Below are 27,370 nucleotides of genomic sequence, written 5' to 3' on the forward strand. Positions count from 1 at the left end.
GCCCCAGTCCCAAGTCGCGGGAGCAATGTTGTTGGTAGCCTGTTCCTGCCTGCACCCTGTCCTGCTCTTCTGCCAGAGTTCCTGACCTCACCTGACTCCCTGCCTTGGACCCAGCTTCAGCTTTGACGGACTGCCTCCATACTGCACCCTCGACCTTGGACTGGACTTGGACCTAGCCGCACGGATAACCCTCGGGACCAGCACACTGCTGCTTGCTTCTTTCCCCGCTGGTTGACAGGGAAGGAGGCGCTTCCCTGCCAGCGGCTGCAGACGGCGGGGGGCGGGGGGCGGACGCCTGTGTGGCTCCTTGCTTTTCTCTCTCTTTCTTTCTCCATTTCCTCCAAGGGAATGATAAAATGGAGGGAGCAGGACTCTGAGCCAAAAAGAAAAGGGAAAGGGGTAGGGAGAGAGAAGGCAGCGTTGGCATGAAGCTAAGCCGGGTCTAAAGATGTCTGTTAAGAAGCAGTGGGTCTCTTCCCAGCTCACTTTTATTAGCCAGGATCAAGGAGACAGGTGGTTGGTTTCACTTGTCCAAGCAGCCTGTCCACATCCTAGGAGGTAACAGATTTGAATTGATTTGATGCAGCTTGACTAGACAGGACTCTAGCACTCTCTCACCCTGGCCCTGATCCCATAGTGGAGTCCACCTCTCTCTGAATCTGAGCAATTTCATCTGCAAAAAACTGCAGGAGATATTGGAGTCTTTGCCAGGCTCCGATGTCAAAGGTGGTTCTGTTAAATTGTGAACCACCTGTGTAGTAATAGCGGGGACTATTTCCCCCCCCCCCCGACCAGTCCTCTAGACCAGTGTTTCCCAACCTTGTGCCTCCAGCTGTTTTTGGACTACAATTCCCATCATCCCTTGCCACTGGTCTTACTAGTCAGGGATGATGGGAGTTGTAGTTCAAAAACAGCTGGAGGCACAAGGTTGGGAAACACTGCTCTAGACACCAGCAGGACCTGGCAGGAAGAAGGAGAGTTCGCTAGGTGTTGCAAGTCACAAGCCCAAACAGTAAAGCTACCACCACCTCCTTTCCTGGGCCACCCTCAAATGGGGTTCAAGGAGGAGAACCCCCTTTGATATTTACCAGGTTGCACAGGCCTGAGTCACTTTACCGTGACGCAGAAAGAAATTCAACAGGTAGGTGTCCAAACGGTAAGGCACCAGTTCAGCTTCTCCTAGCAAAGGCACAAAATACAAAAGGCAAAAGTCCTTTTCCAGGTTTATTGAAAAAGCCACTCAAAAAGTTTGCACAGTTCTTGAAAGGGTTACAAACAGAAAATAAAAAGCTAACTAAAATCATACTCACACAGTAACAGTTCAAAGCACAGCGAGTAGTCAAAGTCCTTTCACTGGTCAAACGCCCTCAGGTGAAACAGCAGGGCAAGATGTTCTGCAATTTGCATCTGAATTCCCCAAACCTTTATCCTTGAAAACCCCACGTGGAGGACAGGTTTAGGGACCAATCATTTCTTTAGGTTAATTACCAATTTACCAATGGTTGTATGATGAGACAATATCTCTTGATTGACAGGAGACCAGCACAGCTGAACTTTGTTTAGACTCAGAGGCCTTGAAATCAAAAGGCTCCCGCTCTGTTCCCAGCTCTCTCTGACAGGTACCAGGCTCTTGACTTGTAAATTACTTGATAGCCTTTTGTACCTTTTCACACCCAATCCACATTCAAGCCCCCAGCTGCCAGGATCTGCAAATCAGATAACATCCCATCCTGCCTAAAGTCAGGATGTAATTGATTCACACTTCTAAAGACAGGGAGTTTTACAAAACAAATTCCTTCCAGTAGCACCTTAAAGACCAACTAAGTCAGTTCTTGGTATGAGCTTTCGTGTGCATGCACACTTCTTCAGATACACTGAAACAGAAGTTTCCAGACCCTTCTATATAGTGAGAAGGTGGGGAGGGGTATTACTCAGAAGGGTGGTGGGAATGGGTGATTGGCAGATAGCTGTGATGAGCCTGTTGACGACTCTTAACGACTGCAATAGGTCTTACAGGAAAATGCAAGGGGTGAAAAGGTGAAAAATGGCTTTGTCATGTATAATGAGATAAGAATCCAAGGTCTTTGTTCAGACCAGGTTTCTCCATGGTTTTAAGTTTGGTGATAAGTTGTAATTCAGCAGCTTCTCTTTCCAGTCTATTTCTGAAATTCCTTTGTAGTAAAACAGCTACTTTGAGATCTTGTATAGAATGTCCTGGGAGATTGAAGTGTTCTCCTACTGGTTTCTCTGTCTTGTGATTCCTGATGTCCGATTTATGTCCGTTTATTCTTTGGCGTAAGGTCTGGCCTGTTTGTCCAATATAGAGAGCTGAGGGACACTGTTGGCATTTTATGGCATACACAATGTTAGACGATGAGCAATTAAATAGTCCTGAGATGGTATGTGTGATGTTGTTGGGGCCAGTAATGGTGTTGTCCGGGTGTATGTGGCAGCAAAGTTGGCATCTGGGTTTATTGCAGGCTCTGGTGCCAGTGTCCGTGTTAGGTCTGGTTGTAGTATTATTGTGGGTTAGGAGTTGTTTAAGACTGGGTGGCTGTCTGTAGGCAATGAAAGGTCTTCCTCCCAGAGCTTGAGAAAGAGAACTGTCATTGTCCAGGAGAGGTTGCAGATCTCTGATGATGCGTTGTACTGTTTTAACTTGGGAGCTGTATGTGATGACTAGAGGTGTTCTGTTATTTTCTTTTTTGGGTCTGTCTTGCAGCAAGTTCTCTCTGGGTATCAGTCTGGCTCTGTTGATCTGTTGTCTAACTTCATCTGTTGGGTATTTTAGTTCTAAAAAGGTTTGCTGTAGATCTCTTAGGTGAGAGTCTCTGTCTGTAGAATTGGAACAGATGCGGCTGTAACGTAGTGCCTGGCTATATACAATGGACTGTTTGGTATGTTTGGGATGGTAGCTAGAGGCATGTAGATATGTTTGTCGGTCAGTTGGTTTACGGTATAAGGTGGTGTCTATGTGCCCATCCTGTATTTTTATAGTAGTGTCCAAAAAATGTATTTCTTGCATAGATTGATTCATTGTTAGGTTGATTGTGGGGTGAAAATCATTGAATTTCTGGTGGAAGGTGTTCAGGGTCTGTTGACCATGTGTCCAGATGATAAAAATATTGTCAATGTATCGCAGGTACAAGAGAGGTTTGAGTGGGTAGGAGTTTAGGAAACGTTGTTCTAAATCTGCCATGAAGATGTTGGCATACTGTGGGGCCATGCGGGTGCCCATTGCTGTGCCGCTGATCTGAAGGAACAGGTCATCACCGAATTTGAAGTTGTTGTGGGTAAGGACAAATTGGCAGAGTTTGGTGGCAAAGTCCGCTGTGGTTTTATCTGAAATGGTGTTCCTTATAGCTTGTAAACCATCGTTGTGTGGGATGTTGGTATACAGAGATTCCACATCCATAGTAGCTAGTATAGTATTGTTGGGAAGATTATTTAAAGATTGTATTTTCCTCAGAAAATCTGTGGTGTCACGTACATAGCTGGGAGCACTGATGGCATATGGTTTCAGAACAGAGTCCATATAACTGGAGACACCCACTGTAATAGTGCCAATACCTGAAATGATGGGGCGTCCTGGATTGCCTGGTTTGTGTATTTTAGGTAGAAGATAGAAAGTTCCTGGTCGCGGTTCTGTTGGTGTGTTAGTGAGGATCTGTTCTTGGATGTGTGGGGGTAGCTCCTTAACAATCTTGTTCAGTTCTTTTTTGTATTCTTGTGTGGGGTCTGAGTCCAATTTTATGTAAAAGGCGGTATTGGAAAGTTGTCTGTGAGCCTCCTGAATGTAGTCAGTTTTGTTCATGATGACGACAGCTCCACCTTTGTCCGCTTCTTTAATTATAATGTCTGGGTTGTTTCTGAGATTATCTATGGCTCTCCTTTCAGCATGGTTTAGATTTTGTTGTAAGCGATGGTGTTTTCTGGTCACATCTGTTTGGATTCTGTGGCGGAAGCAGTCAATGTACAAGTCCAGTGTGGTATTGCGTCCATCAGGAGGGGTCCATGTGGAGTCCCTTTTAGTGTAACATTTTTTCGGTGGTAGTTGGTGGAAACTTCTGTTTCAGTGTATCTGAAGAAGTGTGCATGCACACGAAAGCTCATACCAAGAACTGACTTAGTTGGTCTTTAAGGTGCTACTGGAAGGAATTTGTTTTGTTTTGACTATGGCAGACCAACACGGCTACCTATCTGTAACAGGGAGTTTTACAGTTAAAGAGACCAGACACCCCTTCCCCAGAAGGCCACAGTTTTAACTCTCCCACAATGCCTCACACCTGCGTGAACCAACGTTTTGACATACCAAAATTTCCCAACTTCACTACAACCTGAAAGAGTCTCCTGCTCCTATTTTCTGCAGATGCAATAGAGGCAGTGAAGAAAGCCCTCTTCGCCGTCGCTATTGCCACTTGGTAGGCTCGTCGCTGAGCTCTAACCCGTGTCCAGTCTGATTCAAAATGAGTTTTCTGCCACCAGTGCTCTAGCCTTCTCAGCTATTGTTTCATTGCCCTCAGCTCCGGGGAAAACCACGGGGCTGTCCAGGCTTCATGCAATTGGAGAGGGTGCTTTGGAGCCAGACAGTCAATAGCCCTGGTTAACTTCGCATTCCAGCGGGCCACCAGGGAATCAGCTGAAAGGCCATCAACATGGGATAAAACATCCACTACCACTCTCTGGAAACCATTTGGGGGCGGACCATCCAAATCGCTCCCACCTCCCTGCAGAGGGGAAGGGTCGCAGAGAAGTCCAGTTGCACCAGGAAGTGATCTGACCATGGCACTTCTTTGGTTTCACTTTTACTTGGTGTCAGTTCACCCACGTCACTAGAGGTGAACACCAGGTCTAAGGCATGTCTGCGGCTATGAGTTGGGCCAAACTTTTTCAGGGACAGCCCCACGGAGCCCATGCTTTCCACAATGTCCCGAGCGGCCTCTTGTAAGGTTGTGTTGACATGGATGCTAAAATCCCCCAGGACAACCAAGCTAGGTGTCTCCAGGAGCATATCCGCCACGACCTGAAGCAGCTCGTGCAGCAGGGAGGTCGGTACACCATAAGGAATCCTGTACTGCCCCTATTGCCCAGCTTCCGGAACATGCACTCAGAAAACTGGGTCTTCCCAATAGGATGCCTTTTGCAGACTAATGACTTCCTAAAAATCACTTTACCCCCCCCCCTCGCCCACATGACCTGGGTTGCTGTGCGTACAAGAAACCTAGTGGACGAGCAGCGGCAAGGACAAGCACATCTGCTTCATTCAACCAAGTCTCTGTCAAACATGCCAGGTCAAGTCCTCCATCCACAATCAAGCCGTGGATGGCAGTGGTCTTATGAATCATTGACCTGCCATTGCACAGCAACACCTTCAGGTCATGTGGGTCTCCCTTGTTGATTCCAATATGCATCCGGTCAAGACCAGACCTGGAGGCAGAGATAGTCTTCGGAGAACAACTAAACCTGCCTCCTTGGTAATGATGTGGTCTGGTCTTAGCATAGCTCCTCCTCCTACCTGTGATCACAGAGATCTGGTGTCTCAGGACATCTTCACCTGTGGAAATTGCCCCAGCCATTCTATTAGCTGGGGCCCACTCCCCAGCAGCCCTGACCCTCTCCCCTTAGGAACCAGATACAAACTATAGAAAACAATAGGAAAAAAACCCCCAGCAAACCAAAGAACCAAAAAGAAAAACAATTCACAATTATATTAAAAATGAACGAACCCCCAGCCCCATCTAGACATTAATCCCACCCCAACACAGTAAAAACCAAATCGTAAACCAAAATTTAAAACACCCCCACCACTTAAAATGACACAGATAAAATATAACTTAGAACCAATTAAAAAAAGGAGTCCTCTCTGCTGAGTAGCCGCTGCAGCCTTTGTGAAGCCTGTCAGACCCCTCCCCAAACCAGGTGGAAAGAGGCAAGGCGGGGCCCTTCCAGCCCTTCTCAGGCAAATCATAATATATCCAGCTGCCTCAGCAGAAAAGAACAGAACCTTCTGGAAGGAATTTTCTGGTTTCTGCCCTCAAGACTTTAGCCATGACATTTTGTCCCACTGCCAAAAAAGCATCTTTAGCTCCCTAGTTTCTATGTGTAGGGAAAAAATGTGATATGACCATAAAAGCAGGGCTAACAGAAAGCCAATAGCCAAAGCTGACAAATAATAAATCATATAGCCATTAAGCCTATGAATAATCTAACAACGTGGATCAATGAAAAATAAGAATGAGCCAGCTATCTGTTTATCTGCTCATCTGCTTCTGTAACTGCAAGCTTCACTTAGTACAAAGTAGGCCGTTGGCTAAAAGCGGGTGGGGTGCTTAAAGTCAACAGAAGTTTAAACTGTACCCATGTTTATAGTGTGCTTAGAATGCTTGATAGTGTAATAGATAGTACAGGCAAGTGTGATAAAGTAAGCGGTATCTCAAAAACACCCATGGGTGAAAAACAGAAATTAGAACATCTAGTGGTTTTTGTGGGTTTGCATACACACACAACTAGATTCCTAGACTCATCTGGAAAGATGCCATATGAAGTTCCTTTCCCCATTTGCCAGGAGCCTGAGCTCCATTTGGGGTTCCTCATTCCGTACCCCAAGGTTCCTTCAAGGCATTGCAGCCCCCAGGAAGCCTTTTCAGAAAGGCAGGAGACACTCAGCAGAGAACAGCCAACTCCAGTTCTTCTCTGCAATGGCTGCTTCTTCTGAGAGCTCCCTCTCTTTCTTGTCTGGGCTGTACTGGGAGGACTCCAGTTAAGCCAGTTCCCCAGAGTCCCCCCACTGGGCTCCAGTGGCCCCCTGAGACCTGCAGGAATTTGGAGGGGGAGCGACTTCTCCTGTGGAAATACCGCCTGAGGGAGAGGAACAGACGTCTTGGCCCATTTTGGAGGCAAGTGAGGGCCGTCCAGAAAGGGCTCCTGGGACCCCGAGGGGCCAGAAGGGGAGCCTTCAGCCTTGTCTGGGGAAGAGCCCCCTTTCCCCTAGGCCTGCAGGTGGAGCCCTTCTCCTAGCGCTGACTCTTGGGGTGACGAAGGAAGTTGGTCCGGGGGGTCAAACTCCCCTGAGGGAACCATCCACCTCTGAGGAGATAAAGCCCTTATTATATTATTATTATTCTCCTTCTTAGGCCTCAGAGACAGAGAGGGGCTTTCCCTCCTCGCCCCCTTCACCTGTCCTAGTGGAGAACCTGGCGTATCCCCCAAGGCCGCTTGCCTGGCATATCCCAATGGAGAGGCCTCCTCCACTGGGCCAACATGGCGAGAAGAGAGGCTGCCCTGTGGAGGCCAAGCCATCATGGCAGGAAGGACGCCTCATGAGCACTGGCACCTGAAGGTACCGCCCTACTTCAGCTGGGCGGAGAGACCCCCAAGAGTGTGGCATCACAAGCTCCTCTGCTTCCACATACAGCAACACCTCCAATAAGCCCTCAGTACAAGGCAGACCATCTTGCTTTAGTTGAGATAGACGCTGCAGGTGACAATCCTGACTAGCCAGCTGACCTGGACCCCAAGAACCCCCATAACTCAGACACCCCTGGGTCTTTGCACTTGTGGAATCTGGGGAATGACCTTCTTGACAGAACTGAAAATAATTTATTACACGCCTTCTGTGCTCTGCCACAAGACGCCCAGAATGAAATACTTTCCAGATTTGACCTCTTACGTCCTGCCTGACAAGTTGGAAGAAGGAACAGAAGGGCTCATGCAAGCAAAACTTGACCCTTTGTGCTCCAGATCCAGCCCACCAAATATTCCGTGAGTTGAATTTATGGGCTGAGAAGCCCCCCTCCCCTCACCACCAGCAGGTTACTGAACCCTCTTTCCTACCAATTGGAGATGAAAAGCTTCCCCAAGATTTAGTCCCCAAGCACCTAGCATGGGGGCACCTATATGTAATAGCTACTCTGCTATTTTCTGCCCATGCTCTGGGGTTGCAGTTTTCAGGCTTGGGGACAGGACGGTGACTGGTTTTGGCACCAAGTTCTGTCCATAAGCCCCACTGAGTTCAATGGGATCTACTTTCAGGTCACTACTGTGCAGACCATGCCAGCCTTATGAAGTGGGGTCAGGAGCAAACAGATGAAATTGGAACCACTGGAGATGTTTAGAAATGGGGCTTCTGTTGGGAAGGGGCTGTCCCATTTGTGCTTCTCCAGGGGCAGGGGAATATCAAGAGTAGGAGAATCCCTGCAGGGCCTCTGAGGCTCCCTTTGCTTCTTCCTCTCTCCCAGGACCCTGCAGCTTGTATTGGCTCCTTGACTCCTCAGGAAGGATGAAAGAGACGGATCCTGCAAAGCTAGTGAGGATGGAATAATAATAATAATAATAATAATAATAATAATAATAATTTATTTACATCCTGCCCTCCCCAGCCAAAGCCGGGCTCAGAGCGGCTAACAACAGTAAAATGATACAACATTCTAAAATCATTTCATTATAAAATCAATTCAAATCAGATTAATGGCAACCATTGGGCTAGAGTTCTGTGAGGATTGCCAAAGGAGGGAGTCAGGCTGCGCCCTGACCAAAGGCCTGGTGGAACAGCTCTGCCTTGCAGGCCCTGCAGAAAGATGTCAAGTCCTGCAGGGCCCTAGTCTCTTGTGACAAAGCGTTCCACCAGATCAGAGCCACAGCCGAAAAAGCCCTGGCTTTGGTTGAGGCCAGCCTAACCTCTCTGTGGCCTGGGACCTCCAAGATGTTTTCGTTTGAAGACCGTAAGGGTCCTCCGTGGGACATACCAGGAGAGGCACTCCCATAGGTACGAAGGTCCTAGGCCGTATAGGGCTTTGAAGGTTAAAACTAGCACCTTAAACCTGATCCTGTACTCCACCGGGAGCCAGTGCAGCTGGTATAGTACTGGGTGAATGTGATCTCGCAGCGAGGACCCCTTAAGGAGTCTCACCTCAGCATTCTGCACCCACTGGAGTTTCTGGGTCAGTCTCAAGGGCAGCCCCACGCAGAGCAAGTTACAATAATCCAGTCCGGAGGTGACCGTCATGTGGATCACAGTGGCTAGGTCAGGGCGAGAGAGGTAAGGAGCCAACTGCTTAGCTTGGCGGAGATGAAAAAATGCCGCATTTGTTATAGCTGTAATCTGCGCCTCCATGGAAAGGGAGGTGTCGAAGATTACACCCAATGTTCCAATACCTGATGGCTGTCAGCATTTATGGCATCGACATATGGCACATGTGAATTGGGGTTACGTTAAGAACGTCCCGGGGTGCACAATGAAGACATGTGATAAGTTTTTAAATGGCAGAGCTTGTAAGCAATCCAAGGTAAAAATGTGCTCTTACCCCACATCTAACAGAGTGACAACCAGGCCTTTTGAGCTGATGCATGCAGACTTGTGTGGCCCTATGCCAGTAGCCAGTCTGGGTGGGGCAAAACACATTGTTTTGCTTTTGGATTATTTTTCAAGGAATTCTTGGGTCTTCCCGCTTAAAAAAAAGGGGGAAGCTGCAACATTGGTGAAAGACTGGATCTCTGCTGTAGAATTGCAATTCTCTTCAAAGGTCCGGAGCTTTCAGTCTGATCGTGATGCAGAGTTCACTGGGTCTGCGCTGCAGAATTTCTTCCGCCAAAAGGGAATACGCCACAGGTTGACAGTCCCACACAGTCCTCAAGAGACTAGCGTTGCTGAACGCAAGAACAGAATGCTACAAGAGGCTGTTGCAGCTATGCTCTTTGATTCTGGGCTCCCACAACGCTTTTGGGCCGAAGCCTGGCAGTGTGCTTCATTTTCTCAGAATCGCTCCTATTGTTCTGTTGTAGGGGACACACCCTATTTTCTGCTGCACGGCAAGAAGCCCAAGGTGCATTTCTTCCATGTTTTTGGTTGTGAGGCTTGGGTCCTTATACCAAAGGCCAAACGCAGAAAGGGTGGCCCTAGGTCTCAAAAGATGATTTTCTTTGGGTATGAGCCAGGGACCAAGGGGTGGAGATTTGCCTATCCAACAGGCGACCAGTCCAGGATTCTGCTCAGCAACAGTGCTGAATTCTGTGAGCAGAGTGGGTGGACACGCATACATGGGAACCCTGATGTTCTTTCAGAGAGTCTGCTTGACTCTGCTGATAAAGAAGAGGAAGAGGTTGAACCTGCTGCTGAGGCACAGAGTCCTGACCCAGAATAGGTAGAGGGGAGAACTTCTCCTAAAGCGGTGAAGCTTGAACAGAGGAGTGCTCCTTCCTCTCCCACAGGTTCAGCTGAGAAGTCTAGATGGTGCCGTAAGTCAGAGGGGGAGCTCTCTGATGCCAAGGACGTTCTAGCTGGCCCTAGTGAGTCAGAGGGGGTACCTGAAGTTGAGTTGAGACTTTCAACTCAGACAACAAAAGGTAAGCCTCCTGACAGGTTTACAGTCACAATTGTGTGGGTTGGTATGGCACAGTGTGAACCTGAGTGTTTTGAGGATGTTCAGAAACTGCCTCAGGAAGAATCCAGCAAATGGCATGAGACAATGCAGAAGGAGATGAGCCCAATGGAGTCTCTAGGTCTGTTCTCCCTCACAACGTTGCCGGCTGGCAAACAGGCTGTGAGTAGCCGCTGGGTTTACTGTCTTAAACCCACAGCAACTGGAGAACCGCAGTACAAGGCTAGGCTAGTAGCCAGAGGGTTCACGCAGCGGAAGGGACTGCATTATACTGAAGTATATGCTCCTACTTCCAGAAGTGAAACTCTGCACATGTTCTTAGCCATTGCTGCACAAAGAGGTTTGCAGGTGCATCACTTTGATGTGGATGTAGCCTATTTGAACTCAGACCTCCAAGAGCAGTTGTACATGCTCCCTCCTACAGGGTTTGAGGGCAAGGGGCAAGGCATTGTGTGGAGATTGCACAAATCGATTTATGGGCTAAGACAATCAGCCAGGAATTGGAACTTGTGTCTGAATGAAGTCTTAGAGAAGCTAGGTTTCAGGAAGAGTCTTGCTGACAGCTGCCTGTACCTTAAAGGGTCAGGAGAGTCACAGGAAATGGTTTTGGTCTTTGTTGATGACATCATTCACTTCTCAGGGGCAAACAAACGGGTGCAGAAATTTGCCAAAGAGCTTGGTAAACGTTTTCAGCTCAAGAACCTAGGTGCAGTAAAGATCTACCTAGGTGTGCAGATAGTTAGAACTGAAAATGGTAGCTTCTTGCTCAGTCAGAAAGGCAAGATTGAGCAGTTGCTTGAGAAGTTCAGAATGTCTCATTGTGCAGGACTCAGGACACCCATGGAGACAAGCTATGTGAAAGACAGTCAGCTAGCAGAACACGCTGAGTTCGAGAACGCTAAACTCTTTCAGTCAGCTCTGGGTAGTCTGTTGTATCTGTCCCAATGGAGCAGACCAGACATTGCGTTTGCTACCAATCTGCTCAGTAGGGAAGCTACGAAGCCCAGTGTAAGTCCCTGGAATGGTATCAAGTGGGTACTGTGGTACCTGCAGGATACCAACGACTTCAGTCTCAAACTGTCAGCTGCTGGTGAGACGAAGCTCACGTGCTGTACAGACAGCGACTGGGAGAATCTGGATGACGGGAAGTCTGTATCTGGGATGGTAATAAAGGTTGGGGAATCTCTTATTGGGTGTAAATCCTGGAAGCAAAGTCTCATTGCGCTGTCCTCTACTGAGGACAGCACACTGTCAGATTTGTGCCGGGAACTGGAGTTCTATAGATGCCTGGTACAAGAGATCTGTGGGGATTGTAACTCTTCAAATGCTGAAATCTGTTTCTTCAACTGCAGCAAAGAGGTAAGCGTTATGATGAGACTGACCAAACGTACATTATCCTTTCAGGGTTGCCTGAAAGCTGGTTGCCCGTGATTAACAGCATGGAGAGTATGCGTCCCTGAGATCTGACCCTTGAATATGTGGTTGGAAGATTGACCAAAGAAGCAGAAAGGAGGCCAGATAGACAGGCTGAACTCCAAGAGCGAAGGAGTTACAGCCAAGGGGGCCAGCAGCAGAATCTGCCAATGGAGCAACGCCAAGGTTTGGACTTGGCCATGGCATTGAGGAGGTGCTATAGATGCAACCAACCTGGGCATCTCCAGCGTCAATGCAGGGCAAGACTTCCAGGAGACGACACGGAGCAGAGACAGCAATCGATACAGAAATGTAAGCAGAAGGGGTTCTCTTCAGGGAAGAAGAACACGCATTCTGCTCAGCTTGGGTCTGCATTTTCTCGAGAGGAGAGGATACCTCGAGGAATGTGGTTGCTGCACTCTGGCAGCAGCAGGGTTATCTGCAACAATAAGGAGGACTTTAGGACCCTCGAGAAGCCAGTCGACAGAAAAGACTCGATCTATCTTGCTGATGGTCGTAGGAGCAAGATTGATGGCCAGGGAATATGTTTCCTGCAGTGCTTGAACACTACTCTACCAGAGATTCTGTTTGTCAGTAGTTTGGACGATTGTTTACTGTCTGTAAGCTGTTTGATTAATGCAGGGTATATATGCAGGACAGATCCTGAAGCTGAGACTCCAATACTTTGGCCACCTCATGAGAAGAGAAGACTCCCTGGAAAAGACCCTGATGTTGGCAAAGATGGAGGGCACAAGGAGAAGGGGACGACAGAGGACGAGATGGTTGGACAGTGTTCTCGAAGCTACTAGCATGCGTTTGACCAAACTGCGGGAGGCAGTGGAAGACAGGCGTGCCTGGCGTGCTCTGGTCCATGGGGTCACGAAGAGTTGGACACGACTAAACGACTAAACAACAACAACAAATAGTGTTAAGTTCACGCAGGATGGTTGTCTGATAAAGAATGGAACAAAGGTATGTGGCCATGCAAAGATGGAAAATGGGTTATATGTAATGCAGGACAAGCCTGTTAAAGCAGCCTAGGTGGTTCAGGATAATTTGCCAGTTCATAAGGGTCTGTACGTGAATTACATAGGAAAGTGGGTCATGCAAATTTTCGTGTGCTTTCAAAGATCCAAAAGCTGTGCAAGAACCTAAAAGTAAATAGCTGTAACTGTTTCCTAGATTGCAATGTATGTAAAATGGCCAAATCTAAGAGGAAGCCTGTGGCTTCTAAAAGTGACAGAGTATCTAAAGAAGTTTTAGAACTTGTCCATTGTGACATGATAGGTCCTTTCCCACAGAAGACTGAAGGGGGCACCAGATATGCTTTTCTGGTAATAGATGATAAATCACGTTTTAGTTGGTTGTTGTTGTTAAAGCAGAAATCAGAGTGTTTCCCCACATTCAGAGAATGGGTTGCCCAAGCCGAAAAGCTCTTCGCTCACCCTGTTGTGCAGTTGCAAACAGATAGGGGTGGAGAATTTCTGAACAAACAATTTGGGGCATGGTTGCGATGTAAGGGTATCACTCATCATTTGACTACCCTTATAGCCCTGCTGAAAATGGTCTGTGTGAAAGACGTGGGGCTGTAATAGTCAGTAGAGGATTGCCTGCTAGTGGATGCAGGATCAGGTCACAACCATAGGCTGTGGGGTGAGGCTTTCCTCACAGCAAACTTTCTGACTAATAGAACCTGGTCAAGCTCTATAAGGGATTTTCCTTATCGTGTTGTTCTTTGGGAAAGAACCAGAGTGGTTGATGATCATAACTGGGGTTCTTGGGCACATGTAAATATCCCCAAAGCTCAGCACCAAAAAGGGGGTGCTAGATTGCAGAGACTGCGGTTTGTGGGGTATCAGTCCTATGGCAAAGGGTGGTGTTTCAATTTACTCCCAGGATGCTTGGTTTTGTCACGAAGTGCAGACTTTGCTGACCAGGACAGATGGACTACGATCCATGCCAACCCAGATTACCTACTGCTCCTGCAAATAAGAGAAGAGGTTTCTTCTCAGCCATTGGCAACACAGGAGCAGAAGGCAGATTTTCCCAAAAGATGTGGCAATAGATAATATTTCTCTAGAGGTAAGGGAAGAAGAGCCAGAGATAAGGGAGCAGGAAGTAGTTGTGGCTAGACGCTCTCAGTGTTCAAACAAGGGTGTACCTCCTCAACATTTGACCCTAGGAGGAGTGAAAGTATGCAATGTGAGTTGTGTGGAACCACAAAGTTATAATGAAGTCTTAGACTTACCCCCTGGGGAACGTGCTTTGTGGGAACAAGCTATGAAAGAAGAAATGGACTCTTTTAAATGTAAGCGTTTGAGGTCATAATGCCGCCACCTGGTGGCAGAGTGGTGTCATGCAAGTGGGTTTATAAAAGGAAAACCCTTGCATCTGGGGAACCATGTTTTCAAGCCAGATTAGTAGCCAAAGGGTTCACTCAAATTAAAGGGGAGAGTTATGATGAAGTGTTTTATCCCACTGTAAAGAGTGAAACCTTTCATTTAATGCTTTCCATTGCTGCTGTAAGACAACTAGCAGTGCACCATTTTGATGTTGATGCTGCATACCTGCATGCAGATTTAGACCATGAAGTGTTAATGAGACAACCCCCTGGGTTTGAAGAGGGGAATGGTGCAGTTTGGCATTTGAAAAAGGCTGTCTATGGTCTCAAACAAAGTGGAAGGTGTTGGAACCAGCGTTTAAATGAAGCCCTTGTAAAACTTGGTTTTAAAAGGAGTGTGGCTGATCCATGCCTCTACACCAAGGGGACAGGCAACAAATATCTAATGCTCTTAGTCTTCGTTGATTATTTGCTTGTAGCAGGGAGTTCCACAGATGAGATCCAGAAGCTAACAAGTCAGCTGGAAAAAGAGGTTTAAGCTTAAAGCCTTAGAGCCTGTAAGCAATTACTTGGGAGTAGAAGGTGGGAAGCCGAAGGAAGCTTCCTATTGAGCCAGAAGGAGAAAATTCTTCATTTGATATAGCAGTTTGGCATGGAAAACTGCAAACCAGTTCAGACTCCCATGACACCAGATTTCCCAAAGACAGTGTGTGATGATGAATTTGATCAGCCTGAGTTGTATCACTCAAAAATAGGATCACTGTTATATTTGAGCCAGTGGTCAAGGCCAGACATTGCGTGTGCTACAAATGTTCTGAGCCAACGTGTATCTAAACCCAGTACTGCCGGTTGGTGTGCTTTGAAAAGGCTTATCAGATATCTAAAGGTAAAAGGTAAAGGTACCCCTGCCCGTATGGGCCAGTCTTGACAGACTCTAGGGTTGTGCGCTCATCTCACTCTAGAGGCCGGGAGCCAGCGCTGTCTGCAGACACTTCCGGGTCACGTGGCTAGCGTGACGAAGCTGCTCCGGCGAACCGGCACCAGAGCAGCACACAGAACGCTGTTTACCTTCCCGCTAGAAAGCGGTACCTATTTATCTACTTGCACTTAATTGTGCTTTCGAACTGCTAGGTGGGCAGGAGCTGGGACCAAACGACAAGAGCTCACCCCGCCGCGGGGATTCGAACCGCCGACCATGCGATTGGCAAGTCCTAGGCGCTGAGGTTTTACCCACAGCGCCATCCGCGTCCTATCAGATATCTAAAGGGGACATTAAATGTATGTTTGAAGATATCTAGTACACAAGATGAAAAACTAGAAGTATTTGTTGATGCGAACTGGGAAAGCTGTGTAGCTACCAGAAAACCTACAAGTGGAATGGTTATGATGTTTGCCAATTCCATAATTGGATGGAGGTCAAAGAAACAAGGATTTGTTGCAACCTCATCCTGTGAGGCAGAATATGGGAGCCTGTCGCAAGCATGCAATGAAACCATGTGGTTTATACAGATACTAAAAGAGCTAGATTGTAAAGTAGATTTGCCTATCCAAGCGTATGAAGATAGTCAATTGTGCATTGAATTAGTGGGCTCAGAAATAACGAAGTCTGCATCAAAGCATATTGCTATCTGTCATGCAAATGTTAGAGATTGCGTATAGAATGGGGTAATCAAACTGGAGTATTGTCAATCACAAGATAATATTGCTGATTTGTTTACCAAGCCTTTGCCAGCAACGTGTCATAATGAATTGATGACAAAACTGGGTTTATGTATATAGTGTATGTATGTTTTGTTTTCTGTTGGGGTTTTTTGCATTTAAGAAACAGAAGGGTTGTCACGGCTAAAAATTGGCCGCTGTTTCTTTAATGCTAAAAGAACTAAGTCAGCATGAGTCAACGGCCTACAATGACTCATGCAACCTTTCACCTAATTCTACCTGTATATATAGAGTGTGTTTTGGGGTTTTTTTTGCAAAAATTTTATTAGTTTTTACAATATCAATGACAAACAAAAACATAAAACAAACAAAACATAACAGACATAAATCATAACCTTATTGAAAATAACAGTTATTTACTTTGTAAAACGACTTCCTCGTTTCCCCTTAGTTGAATTTCATTGCATATCCTTATAACGGTTTTCCAAATCCCAATTTTAATACCCTTTAAATTAAACATTAACATCTTTAAATCTTCTCCTTCTTGTATTAAACATATTATTTTATCAGTTAACATAGATACAATCCTAAGCCCTTTAAGTATCTGGACGCTATTTCCAGTTATTTTAGCTTAACAAATTTAACTAATCATTAAATTTCTTCCATTCTTTGTGATGTTCCTCCTCCTTCTGGTCGCGGACTCTTCCGGTTAGATCGGCTAGCTCCATACAATCCATCATCTTCATCTGCCATTCTTCTACTGTTGGTAATTCTTGAGTTTTCCACTTTTTAGCTAACAAAATACGAGCCGCAGTTGTGGCATACAAAAATAATCTAACATCTTTCTTGGGCAATTCCAAACCTGTTATTCCAAGAAGAAAGGCCTCTGGTTTCTTTATAAATGTATATTTCAACATTTTTTTTCAATTCATTATAAATCTTTTCCCAGAAGTCTTTCACCTTGGAGCAGGTCCACCACATATGAAAGAATGTTCCTTCCTTTTCTTTACATTTCCAACATGTATTATCACAATTATGATACATCTTTGCTAATTTTACAGGTGTCAAATACCATCTATACATCATTTTCATAATATTTTCCTTTAACAGAGTACATGCGGTGAACTTCACCCCTTTCTTCCACAATCTTTCCCAGTCCTCAAACTTTATGTTATGTCCTAAATCTCTTGCCCAGTCTATCATCACCGATTTAACTTGTTCATCTTTCGTATGCCAGTCCAGCAAAAGCTTGTACATTTTAGATAAGTTTTTACCTTCAGTATCTAACAACTCCATCTCCAACTTAGATTTTTCCAAGGCAAAACCATTTTTCTTATCCAGTTTATACAATTCGTTAATCTGGTGGTAATGTAGCCAATTTAGCTTATCTTTAATTTGCTCAAATGGTCTTAATTTATAGCCTTCCTCTTCCTCTATTAATAAGTCATAATACCTCAACCATTTGGTATCCATATTTAATTTTTTATGGGCCTTTGCCTCCATTGGTGAAAGCCATCTGGGCGTCTTTCTTTCTAAAAGGTCTTTGTATTTTATCCAAACATTATACAACGATTTCCTAATTATATGATTTTTAAATGCTTTATGGGCTTTTACTTTATCTTACCACAAATATGCATGCCAACCAAACACATTATCAAATCCCTTCAAATCTAGTAAATCTGTATCTTCTAATTTCATCCATTCTTTAATCCAACAAAGTGCGGCAGCTTCAAAATAGATTTTTAAGTCTGGCAGAGAGAATCCCCCTCTTTCTTTGGAATCCGTAAGTAATTTGTATTTAATTCTGGGTTTCCTCCCCTGCCAGATAAATCTAGAAAGAGCTTTTTGCCATTCTTTAAAACATTTCACATTGTCTATAATTGGGAGGGCTTGAAACAGAAAAAGCATCTTTGGCAGCACATTCATCTTAATCTGGCCCATTAATGACAATTTTAAGTTAGACCACACCTCTAAATCTCTTTTAATTTCATTCCATATTTTCTCATAGTTATCCTTATACAAATTCAAATTTTTCCCAGACAGGTTCACCCCCAGATATTTAACTTTTTTCACAAAATCTAGGCCCGTTTTTTCTTGTAGTATTTTCCTTTCTTCATTATCCAGATTTTTCTCTATTACTTTGGTCTTGCTCTTGTTTAATTTAAATCCTGCTACCTGACCAAACTCATGTATTCGCTCCAGTGCTTTAACTGCACTGGAGTCTGGATCTTGTAATGTCAGAACCAAATCATCAGCAAAGGCTTTTAATTTGTATTGTTTCGAACCTACTGTAATACCTTTAACTTGTTCATCTTTTCTAATCATACTTAGCAAGACCTCCAGAACTGAGATAAACAGCAGAGGGGACAGTGGACACCCTTGCCTGGTTCCCTTCTCAATTCTAATTTCCTCTGAAACCACATTATTTACAATAATTTTAGCTTTTTGTTCTCGATAGATCGCTTTAATACCATTTATAAAATCACGACCTATCCCCATACTCTCTACGTTATGTAACATAAAACTCCAAGAAACACTGTCAAAGGCTTTCTCAGCATCGATAAACATTAGCATAGCTTTACAACTCTTTCTTGCTTCTAACTTTTCCAAAATATCCACAACATTTCTAATATTGTCTTTCATATGTCTTCCAGGCAGAAATCCTGCCTGGTCTTTATGAATATACTCAGATAAAACCTTTTTTAGCCTATTAGCCAGTATATTTGCAAAAATTTTATAATCCACATTAAGTAGGGAGATTGGTCTGTAGTTTTTAACGTTGGATCTATCCTGACCCTGTTTAGGAATCAGAGTAATGTAAGCTTGTTTCCAGGTTTCAGGTGCTCCCCCCCCCCCTAAAATTGAATTAGATATTTCTACGAGAGGTTGTATAAGCCAATCTTTCAATGTCTTATAATATTTCGCTGATAGACCATCAGGTCCTGGTGTCTTGCCAAGTTGCATTGAATTTATTGCATGTTCCACTTCCTGACTTGTAATTGCGCCATTTAGCAGATTCTTTTTATCTTTCGGAATCCGTTGCAGTCCGTTGTTCTTTATAAATTGCTCGATTTTCCCTAGATCTTATTTTTCTTATTTATACAGTTGCTTATAATATTTATAAAAACAGTTTCTAATGTCTGCAGGTTTCTCTACCGATTTTCCTTCTGTAACAATGTTTGTAATAGTACTTTGTTTTTGTCTCTTTTAATTGCCAGGCTAGTAGTTTCCCACATTTATTTGCAGATTCAAAATTTCTTTGTCTCATCCTTCTTATCTTCCATTCAATTTCTTGATTTACCAGCTGTGAATATTGAACCTGTAAGGCTTTAATTTCTTTTTGGATCTGCAAATTCTTTGGGTTTCCTCTAAGCTTCTTCTCTTTGTCTTTCAGTTGTTCCATAATTTTGTCTTTTGCCTCATTCTGTGACTTTCTCCTAATTGCATTTTATTGTATCAGAAGCCCTCTCATTACCACTTTGCTGCCCCCCCAATTCACCCTTATCTCCATTCCTTGAGTCATATTAAGTTCAAAATAATCCTTTAGGGGTTTTTCAAAATAATCCTTTAGGGGTTTTTCAAAATAATCCTTTAGGGGTTTTGGGGCCTTATTTACAATTGATGAATTTCTCAACAAATCGTCATTCATTCGCCATCTGAAGGAACCCTGAACAAACATTTTCAAGTCCATAGAAACTGCATTATGATCCGAGCAGGTTTTAGGGCAAATTTCCATTTTTGCCACTTTAGGAACCAAGTCTCTGGATATCCATATAGAGTCTGAAGAAGTCTCTGGATATCCATATAGAGTCTGAAGAAGTGTCTGGATATCCATATAGAGTCTGATATCTCTGGATATCCATATAGAGTCTGATATCCATATAGAGTCTGAAGAAGTATCTGAAGAAGTGTGCATGCACACGAAAGCTCATACCAAGAACTGACTTAGTTGGTCTTTAAGGTGCTACTGGAAGGAATTTGTTTTGTTTTGCATATAGAGTCTATTTGCGAAAATACTTGGTTTGCACCTGAAAAAAAAGTGAAGTCTCTTTCCATTGGGTTTCTAATTCTCCATATATCTGACAGATCAAATTTTTCAGTTAGATCAAAGAAAGTCTTCAGTAGTCTGCCAGAGTTTGTAACCTTTGATCTCTGAGTTCTGTCCATCAAGGTAGATGCAACTCCATTCAAATCCCCCATCAAGATAATTTTATAATCCAAGTATTCCAGCAGACTTGCTTCCAGGTTCTTAAAAAATTCTGCTTTGCCATCATTGGGTGCATAGATTCCTAATACCAAAAATTTCTCGCCTTGTGCTGAAATTTCAACTGTGATATATCTTCCTTCCTCATCTTTGAAAGCAAATTTTGGATTCCATTTATCTTTGATGTAGAAAACCACTCCTCTTTTTTTGGCTTTATCAGAAGAAATAAATTATTGACCCAATCTTTTATTTATTAATTTTTTTTGTGTAATCTTGTAATATGGGTTTCCTGTAGACAAATTATGTCCAAATTTTGTTTCTCCAAAATATGATAAATTTGTCTCCTTTTTTGTGGCAAGTTCATGCCATGAACATTCCATGAATAAATTCTCAACGCCATATTGTCTATTTACGAGGAGGCTGCCTCCGCCCCCCGCAGCTGTGAAGTGTGCAATCCAAGTTCCACCGAGTGCTTCTGCATAAATCTATCCTTCTCCTGAAGATTCTTAATCTTTTGCTTTCTTCCTTCAAATTTGAAGGATAGGCCCTCTGGAAATTCCCACCTGAAAAAAATGTTCTTTCTCCTCAGAATGTCTGTCAGATCCTTGTACTGGGATCTCAAATTCCAAAAAACCCTAGGAATTTCCTTGAAGAGAACCACCACTTTATCAGACACTTTGAAGCCTTTTTTATAGTGATGTCCCAAAATGATATCTCTTTGTAACTTAGTCTTAAAGACCACAATACAGTCGTAAGTTATTTTAGTCTCTTTTTTAGGTCCAAATCTATAGGCTTTCTCCACCCAGTCTTCCACTTCCTCTTTTTTCAGATCCCAGAATTCAACAAAATGTTTTATCACACATTCTCTGAGTTTGTCTTGATCCTGTTCCAGATTAGGAAATCCTCTCAATCTCAGATGGGACTGTTTCTGTGCCAGCTGTAAATAAGCTGAAGATTCTTAAACTTTTGCTTTCTTCCTTCAAATTTGAAGGATAGGCCCTCTGGAAATTCCCACCTGAATAGCTGTTGCATTTTCCTGTTGCAAGCGTTCCAGGTCCTGGACCCAAATATTCTCCAATTGTGTCAATCTTTCATCATGTGTATTAATTTGCTCTTTAACAACTCGCAGGTCGGTGCTCAACTGGTCAAACCTTTCTTCCAATTTATTTACCGCGCCTGTATTGCGGTCCAGTCCTTCTTTAATATCATTTAATGCTGACAAAACCGACTCCTCAAATTGTGTCGGTGCTTTAGAGCCACGTCTAGGCTTTTCTTTTTCTGAAGTCATATCTGAGGAATGTCAAGGTCAATCACACAGTCTGCCAGAACAATGGAGAAAAACAGTTTCTCCTTTCCACCAGCCAATCAAAAGCAGCTTCCTTAGTCTTTAAAACTACTCCAATCACAACAAAAAATATGGCAGAGAGAAGTTTATCCAAAGCACTCTTTCTTGAGAGGAAGTAAGACAGTTTTTATCACTTTAGAACGTTACTAGTCAGTGCAGGACAATTCACAATTTACAGGCTATTTAGTCGAGGTGGAGATTAAGTTTATTCACTTTCCTTATAAAATCACCATGGAGACTAGCCTTTCCTCTCGGCTGGTCCGCTGCCGAGAGAGGATATCTCAGTCTAATTAGGCAAGTTTCCAATTGTAATAAATCATTCACATACCCCTATGTTCCCAAAGAAGGGAAAGGGGAAAAACATTGCTTCCAGTTTTAAAAGTTTTCTTTACTTTTAGGCTTCAGTCTTTGCACGCCGCTTCATATTTTTGTTCAACAGAAGGGGAGCCACCTCCTTTTCCAACGTCTCCCTAATCTTCCCAGATAGCTCTAAGAATGATTTAGGAGTACTTACAGTTCCAAATTGCTTATTCTTTTTTTAAGGAGGGATTGATCACTGCTGGTTGGCAGTTCTCAGAGCTTCGCAACTTTGAAGATAGAAGTCGTCTCCACCCCACTCACTCTCAGGGCTCTTACGAGCTTACCGGGGACTGGGGGAGTCGCAGATAAGGCTTGCCGGATAAACCAAGTCCTCAGAACGCCCGATCTGAGGTTTTAATGGGGGACTGTGTCGCTCTCACAGCCTCTCCCTTCTTCAAAGTGCTGGAATTCTTTCAGCCGAAAGACTCCATGACTGCCTTGCCACGTGACCAACCAGGAAGTCTGAAAGCTGGTAGTGTTGATGTGTGTACAAGCTCATCTCTAACTTGGTTTTGCGGAATTTGCGAGAGGAGCTCAGCAGCTACAGGGGAGTTGCGGTTAAGGAGATGTTGGTAATGTTCTTTCCAGCGCAGTGCAATAGCTTCTTTTATCTTTTAGAAGTGTGGTACCGTCTGTTGAGCATAGGGGGCATATGCCATGATTTATTGGTTCATAGATGGTCTTTGTGGCTTAAAGAAACTCTGTGCATCATGAGTGTCGGCTAAGTGTTGGATCTCTTGAGCTTTTTTTTAATCCAACAGGTGTTCTTTAGTTCTCTGGTTCTTCTTTGAACCTCGGCCTTAGTGTTGGCATGTTTTTACTTAGTGGCATATTTTCTATCTCTTTGCCAGATCTGAAAGGCCTTCCTTTTCTTGTTCATAAGGCGTTCAATCTCACTGTTATTCTCATCAAACCAGTCCTGGTGTTTCTTGCTTTGGTATCCAATAATTTGTTCACAGGCTGCACTAATGGATGTTTTTAGCTTGGCCCAGTGTTCCTTGATGTTATCAGGGAATTCTGAAAACAGATGGTCCTTAAGAGTTGTTTGGAAGCAATCCTGCTTAATAGGATCTTGAAGGGCTTGAGTGTTCATTTTACGCCTTGGTTTCCTTCCTTGAAGCCTGCATTGAGGTATAATCTTGATAGCCATCATGGAGTGTATTAACACTGGGAAACAGTTTTGTTTTTTTGCATTGACACCTGCAGTTGTTCTAACCTAATTTTGACGTGCTGTTTTCATATCTGAAGTTGGTTTTGTTCTGTAAGCTCTAGTTTAATTCATGTTTTTCACTTTTCACCATAAGCTTTGTTTTTCACAATGCAAGAATTCAATATTTTATTAAACACATAGCCAAAGTAGTACAATATGAGTATAAATGTAAGTGACTTATATAGCATTGAACATGGGAGACTTCCGGGGTCGGCGCCATCGGTAATGGCGGATTCCCTCTGACTCTGAGGGATTAGCTCTGCGGGAATCGGGTCTTGCCGCTACGGCGAAGCAGGGACCCTTCTAAAAATCACAGGCGGGTGAAGCCTGTGACCGTGGGACTCGGCGGGCACCTTCAGCACCCCCCCCAATTCGCAAGGGAACCCGACTACGGGCTCCGGAGTGAGCGGGGTGAGCGGCGCGGTGCTGAGAGTTAACTGCTTTTTCCGTGGAGCGAAGCCGCACAGCCGTTACCGGAGAGCGCTGACTTTTTTCCTGTGACAATTTGGACACTAAAACAACTACCCGTGAGTAGGTTAAATCTGGAAATAAGGGGAACAAAGGCTTAATTTGGCACCGAATGCGGGAAGGCATAAACAGGAAGTCCGCCTTCCGTTTCTTGTAAACAGACTAAAGCAAAGAATTTCTAAGCTAAGACCTGGAAAATCGACTGAAAAGGACTAGAATCCTAACATCATTACAAGAGATCTCCCTCCCTGAGTTGCAGGAGAGGGGAGGGAAAAGGGAGAAGTATTTTTTCCTGCAAAAAGAGAGGATAGGAAACAAAAGTCTACCGCTTAATGCCTGGGAACGGGCTGTCAAAGCACATTAAGATTATCGCTTTGTGAAACGCGCTGTTTATGGATAATGTAACTCTTTGAGAGTTAACTCTGCAAGAGAGACACTTTGTTTCTGACTGGTTTCTCCTGACTTTAAGGTAATTGAAAACTAACTGAAATTGGAACTGTTGCTTATTTTGTTAAAGGGGGGACCAGAAAGAGCTCTTTGAACGCAACAAGTATTGACTGTTATTGTGTCCCTCTAGAGGAAGTTTGAAACTGCTACAACTGTTCAGGGGAATTTTCCACTGCAAACTGGCCAGGGGAATTTTCCACTTCAAAACAAACTCCGGCCGTGGGATCGACCTTGAGTTCCAGATAAAGTGGTATGGCAAATGAAAAAGATAAAATAGACTTGCTTCAAGAAAAAACAACGAGGTCTGGTAAATCGTGGCAGCAGCGAAGAGCATCAGCATCTGGCCCTTCTGCACCACCAGGGGCACTATCTGCTCAACCCAAGTCAAAAGTAATGACTTCTGAAGATGCTTTAGCTTTGGCATTAGGAAAAATTAATGAATCTTTGGAAAAATTAAGTAAACAAGTAGCTGAAGCATCAATTAAAATTGACCAAAATACTACAAGCACTAATAATTTGGGACAGAAGGTGAATACTAATACAGAAACTATTGAGAAATTGCTACAGGAATCTACTTTGACCCGAAAGACAGCTGAAGAAGCAAAGGAAAATGCAGTTGCCGTAGAGGAAAAGATACCACCGATATGTAGGCAACTTGAGGACCATAGGTCGATGCTGTCTATGATTGAATTGAAGGAAAAACAAACAAATTTGAGGATCAGGGCCGTACCTGAACTTGAGAAAGACAATTTAAGTGACTTTCTTATGAAGGAATTTGCACTTTTGGAACATAGCTTCAGAGAATCAAGATTTCAAGATAGTAAGTGCTTTCAGGCTGGGAAGAGGGGGGGGGGGAAGAACAGGGTGAGAGACTGTTTGATTACCCTCCGAACAAAAGAGGAGAGAGACAAAATTTTGAGTCTGCATTTCCAGAAGACCTTGGAAATACATCACTCAAGAGTGGAGATATTTAAAGATATTCCGAAATATCTTTTGGATCTTAGGTCCAGCTATGGAGATCTGGTTGCCCTGTTGAGAAGCAATAGAACTGTTTTCAGGTGGGAATTTCCCCAAGGCCTATCCTTTAGCTTTAAAGGAAGAAAGATAAAAATTAAATCAGTGGATGATAAAGAAAGATTTTTGAAAGATCACGGAGAAGACCTGCAGAAAGAATCTGGAGAAGAGCCAAGAGCGCTAAAACCAGGAATATTTGACATAGCAACACTACCCTTTGGATTGGATAATTCTGAGAAAGTGATACCACCAACAGAACAAGAACAATTACTGGGTGCAGTTGGAGGAAAGTAAAGTAATTACGACATGGCTCTGCAACTATTAAGTTGGAACATTAATGGTTTTAACTCCCCACAGAAAAGGAAAAAAGTCTTTCATTTATTAAAAAAGGAACAATTGGACTTGATTTGTCTACAGGAAACACATGTGATTAGGCTACATAGAAAAGTATTGATCAATAAAAGATTGGGCCAAGAGTTTATTTCATCGGACAAGGTGAAAAAAAGAGGAGTAGTGATTTATGCAAAAGAGGGCCTATCACCGAAATTTATCTTTAAAGATGACCAAGGAAGATTTGTGGCAATTGAAATTCAAACACAAGGAGAGAAATTTTTGATAGTAGGAGTTTATGCACTGAATGAGGGGAAATCTGAATTCTTTAAAAAGTTGCATGAGACATTGTTGGACTATCTGGACTATAATATCATTATGATGGGAGATATGAATGGAGTGGTATCTACAAATATGAACAAGGCACAGAGACAGGTAGTTACTAAAGATGGCAGACTACCAAAGACCTTTTTTGAGATGACTGACAATATGGACTTAGTTGACATTTGGAGAACAAAGAACCCTTTGGGTAGGGAGGGAACTTTCTTCTCTGAAGCCAAAATGACATGGACAAGAATTGACCAAATCTGGATAACTAGAGGACTGGCCCCAAAGACTAGAAAAGTGGAAATCTGTCCTAAAACCTGCTCTGACCATAATGCTGTGAGAATGGAGATGAAACTAACACCAATTGGCTCCTTCAGATGGAGGATGAATGACACCTTGTTTAGAGATGAAGAGGTTACCAAGAAGGCCCCCAAAAAACTCTGAGAGATTACTTTGAGACAAATATGAATATTACTATTGAAAAAAGAGTAATCTGGGATGCAAGCAAAGCGGTTATGAGGGGGTTTCTGATTCAACAGAATGCAATAAAGAAGAGAACTCAAAATGAGAAAAAAGACAAAATTTTGGAGAAAATAAAAGAAGGTGAGAAGAAACTGAGAGCGAAACCAAAATCACAAGAGATTCTGAGAGAAATAAAGTTACATCTGTGAAGAGAATCAGAACTTACAGGGTTAAACAGTTCTGAGTGACGTCTCTCATTCTGAGGCGTGACCATTTTCCAGAGGGGAGTGTTCTTCTCTGTCTGTTTTTTCCCTTCTTCGCTTGTGCGGCGAGGCAGCATGATGTGCGCTCTCTCGCCGGGTTGATTTATGACGTTTTCTACACGATTAAAGACTATTAGAGATAAGCAAGAACGCCTGATTTATTACACACACACGCATTGCAACAGGCTTCTGCCCGCTGTGTCGAACTCTGCTGAAGGAAGCTGACGGAGAGCTTCCGTGGGAGTCCAGTGAGGCGCAGAGGAAGCGTGTTGGACTCCATTCCAATAGCCACAGGTTATGGGGAGTCAGCAAAGCTTTGAAGCTGTTGCCAAATCGTGCCGGTGTGTGTGGAAGCCAGCTGAGAGGAGGCTGGAGCCAGCTGGAGCTGCCTAACGTTTGAGGCAAGGAGGAGCTCGCTGGGAGGAACGGATCTGCTGAACCGGGTGACGGACCAGCTGCTGAGTACGTGAGTAAGCTGAGCCCCAGGGGAGAAGATGGCAGATGGCCAGGAGTTAGCAGATGTCCCGTTCGAAAAGCTCACAACCCAGTCCTGGGACATCTGGGTTAGAAGAGTGAGGGGTTGGTTTTTGGCCACAGGGCTTTGGAGTACAGCCCAGAAGGAGCCAGCACCCCCCACACAAGTTGCTGCTGGAGATGACGCAGCAGGCTGTGAGGCTGCTTTGCCGGAGGAGAGCAAGCAGAGAATGCAAAGGGAATTTTGCATGTTGAAGTCATGCGTGGATGCTATGCTGTTGCCCCATTTGGAGGGCGTTGAGTCGGCTCAGGCTGCCTGGGAGGTGCTGAGGGGTTTGTGTAAAAGCTCAGCAGGAGACCAGAGCCCTGAAGAAGTTATGAGCCCAGAAGGGGCTGGTGCCCATGTCCCTGAAGTCTCAGCCTCAAGGAGCGCTGTTGGCAAAGTCGGGGGGGGGGGCAGAGAAAACCAAAGGCAAGTTTGTAAAGTTTTCCACTGTGTGTGACGAGGAGGAACGCCATTTCAGAGGGGGCAGAGCTGGCACAAGGAGCCCTTCCGGTTGCAGAAGGAGGGGGCCAGCTGGAAGCCCAGTTCAGTGTTTTTCCACTCGTCGCTGTTTTGTTTGCAATTCTCCAGACCATCTGCGTCGTTCCTGCCCGCAGAGAGCCAGGGAGGCTAG

This window comes from Podarcis erhardii, assembly GCF_964252035.2.
Source record: "Podarcis erhardii genome assembly, chromosome: W".
In the NCBI taxonomy this organism is placed as follows: domain Eukaryota; kingdom Metazoa; phylum Chordata; class Lepidosauria; order Squamata; family Lacertidae; genus Podarcis; species Podarcis erhardii.